Here is a 4,015-nt window from a genome sequence, read left to right on the forward strand (position 1 = left end):
CTCTTCCTTTAAGGTTCCCTGCAACAGAAAATAACAAACCAAAGTCTTATTTGTTAGGCAAAAGGATTGGTGTACAACAGAAGGCTTTGCATTACATGAGAAGTGATACCAAGAATTACACCTGGGGTACAGGACAAGAGAAGTGGTACTGTGCAGAGTCCACACATACAGAATAAGAACATATACTGAGAATTACACCTGGGGTACAGGACAAGAGAAGTGGTACTGTGCAGAGTCCATACAAACAGAATAAAAACAGATACCGAGAATTATAACCAGCATACAGGAAAGGAGAAGTGGTACTGTGCATAGCCCATACATAGAGAATAAGAACAGATACCAAGAATTACACCTGGGGTACAGGACAAGAGAAGTTGTACCATGCATAGTCCATACAAACAGAATAAAACAGATACTGAGAATTACACCTGGGGTACAGGACAAGAGAAGTGGTACTGTGCACAGTCCATACATAGAGAATAAGAACAGATACAGAGAATTACACTTGGGGTACAGGACAAGAGAAGTAGTACCATGCAGAGTCCATACAAACAGAATAGGAACATATACGGAGAATTACACCTGGGGTACAGGACAAGAGAAGTAGTACCATGCAGAGTCCATACAAACAGAATAAAAACAGATACTGAGAATTACACTTGGGGTACAGGACAAGAGAAGTAGTACATACACACAGAAAAAGAACAGAAAATTACAGGTAGAGGACACAGAAGTGAGACCAAAACAAATATTATAGTTACACTTGGAGAGAGACTCTATTAAATAAAAGACACAAAAGACACATCAATTAATCAACATTATCCAGTTCATATCACACATAAAAACATGAAAAGTAGTAAACTATTACTAAGTGAGTGTATCTAAATATATAAGAAAAGTGCAGCACCACATAACTCCATGTAGATGGTTGCACTTTTTCAGTTCATCCTGTCCCTGGCATCTTCTTTTACCTGTATTTACTAATTCATGTGCCCGCTATCTCCCAGATGTCTCTATCCTGGTGCCAAGTCTCCAGCTCTCAGGATGCCAGGCTGCCCCTCTGCCCTCATGTACAAGACTTATAACAGGTGTCACAGCGTTCTGAGCTGGAACCTGAACACCAGAGAGTAAAAAACATTTCTCTTACCTTTTCCCCTGCGCCCTTTCCTTCAGAGCCTCCCTTTGTGCCCGGCTCAAGATTATCAGAGTGTGACACAGGATACAATTCAATACCACTAGCTTATGTGTCACCAGGGGTCTTTCATTGCCTCCTGGCATGGAATCTAGGGCAATGGTACCACAGCGAACACAATGCTCCTGTGTGTACCAAACACAACTGCAGCACTAAAAAGAGGAATTATTTCCCAACTGCTATCCACACATGGGTGGATTTAGATCTTAGCACCTGTGGATCCTACTAGTACATCATAGCTAGATTATAAAGTGGCTTTTTTTTAATTAGGGCGGCATTTATTTGCTGCTGTGCTGTCCATTGGGGAGATTTTGCTTGTCTTCCTATTTCTGATACATTAAAGGAAAGGATAGGAAATTTCCATGCCAGCTTTCATGGGAACATCTGCTGTGCATCTTATACTGGTGAACACTCTGGTGAACGGTGAATCTACTTACTGGGGACACCTACTTGTTTACCATTCACTTGCACAAGCCATGCTGTCAGTATAGATGGAGGTGGGCACATGCATACTGATTATTATCATTATTAGACAGTATTTAAATAGTGCCATCATATTACGCAGCGCTGTACAAAGTCCATACTTGTGTCCCTAACTTTCCCCCAAAGGAGCTCACAATCTAATGTCCCTACCTCAGTCATATGTCTTTATTGTAGTCCAAAGTCAGATTAGGGGGGAGCCAATTACCCTAACTGCATGTTTTTCGGATGTGGGAGGAAACCAGAGTACCCGGAGGAAACCCACGCAGACATCTGCAAACTCCATGCAGATAGCGTCCTGGCTGGAATTTGAACCTTGGACTTAGAGCTGCAAAGGCTGGTGTGCTAATCCACTGAGCCACTGTGCTGTCCAAATTTATGGAAAACTTTAATTTTTTGAATTATTTTAACCAGATTGGATAGTGGAATCTTCAGGTCATAATTTTGAAAGGTTTAGGGTACTCAGGCTTTTTAGGGTACTTGGGTAAATGTAAGCTCCCTCTTCTTTGGCAATATTCTTGACCCCCTCTCAAACACACCTCATTCCTTTATCTGTAAATGACACCCACTTTCCATATTGTAGCTGTAGGTAGGTTTTATTGTAGAGGCATTAGGTATCACTGTAGTTGTATATGCTGATTATTGAGCTGAGCTGATCAAACCTAATAATTGTACACATTTACGTGCTTGGTCAGCCATGTAATAGCCAAAATATATGGAAACCTTCACCATTGTAAACTAAAATTGGATTGGCAGCCCTACCCCACCTCAGCTTCAATATGTGTGACAAAATTGTCCTTAAGCTCAGCTTAACTGAGTCTGCTGCAAGCAGAGGGAAACATTTCCATAGTCCAATCCCCCCCCCCCCCCCCCCCCCCCATCAAAAACCAGGATTTACACTATTGTGTCTTCTCCCCATTCTTCCAAGGACAAGAGCAGGTGAAGTCATTGTCACGGGGAGTAGTCTGATCTCTGTAAGATCGGGTAATAAATATCTGAAAATGGCACTGACATATTACTAAAAATGAAAACTTTTCATAAAAACACATCTGATGTCCCCTGAACCTAACATGCAAAATGTAAAAATAATAACTAATACTAAAGTTTCAGCTGCGTTATTCTACATCTTTTTCTCTGGCTGCGGTGTACTTTTTTTTTTTAATAAAACCAATTTGCAGAAATCTGAAGCTCAGATCACAAAGATTACTAAATTCATTCTACAAACCTCACAAATCTTTTTTTTGCTAATGTTTGCAATTTAAAAAAAAAATGTCTCCTGCTTTAAATTCCCCCTTTGCGTTGGCTGCTGGTTAAGGATTGTAATTTAAGAAGCGTAGGCAATTAAAGTATTTTAATTAAATCTGTGGCCTGAGATTCAGATTGAACATACTTATGAAAAGAGAAGGGGGGTCGTGAACAGAATACTTCCGTTATCGTTCTGTTCCATCTCAAGAACAATTTGTAAAGTTGAAATGGTACATCGTTCATGATAAGGAGACTCGTGTGCCGCTAACAAGTTTAAGTTCAGGAATTTATATTTTTTTAAGAGAAGTATTGGTAGAAATACTTTGCTAAGTTTTCTGGATGTGCATAACATGTTGCTGGATACAAATTTATTATTGAAACTGATACCTTTATCGATCACAGAATGATTAAAATACATTACGGGTTCAGGACATGAATAAACTCTTTCTTATTCCAATGTTTAATATGAATTATTTATACTCTTTTGTGTAACTAAAATAACTAATATTTTCTGTTATATTGCAGCCCTGATGAAGGGAGGTTTGTGTATAACTCCTGAAATGTGTTGGCTGCCAACTCTTAGGAGTCCCCTTTATTGTATCACAATAAAAAAATGATATCTGGACTTTTTTAATGTCTGGATTTTCTTTTGGAAAGTAATTTCATGTTTATAACCTCCCAACAGCCTGGGTGCTCCGGAAGAGAATTATTATTAGTGATTACACAACCTGTAGGTGCTTCCTATAAAAATCAATAGCAATCAAGACTTTTGGATACATCTGGGAAGTTTTCTGTCTCAGACTTATCAAAGATACTGATGTGTTTCCAATGGGAGCAGAAATAAAAAACATTTTCCCAGGACCAGTGCTGGATGACTGGAGAAGTGAGTCTGGAAGGGACAGAGCTACAGAGGTAAGTGATATTGCAGTGGTACTTGCTGTTATATTTTAATTCTTACAAAAACATTTTTTGTATGATACTGGAATTTAGATTTTATAGAATCCAAGAAAGCTCCATTATAGCCACTCAACTGAAGCCCCATTACCTGCAGAGCTTTTGGTGGGTCCTCCATTATGACTACCCAACCAAGTTTGCATT

Source organism: Pyxicephalus adspersus, chromosome 3 (genome assembly GCF_032062135.1).
Source record: "Pyxicephalus adspersus chromosome 3, UCB_Pads_2.0, whole genome shotgun sequence".
NCBI classification, from domain to species: Eukaryota; Metazoa; Chordata; class Amphibia; order Anura; family Pyxicephalidae; genus Pyxicephalus; species Pyxicephalus adspersus.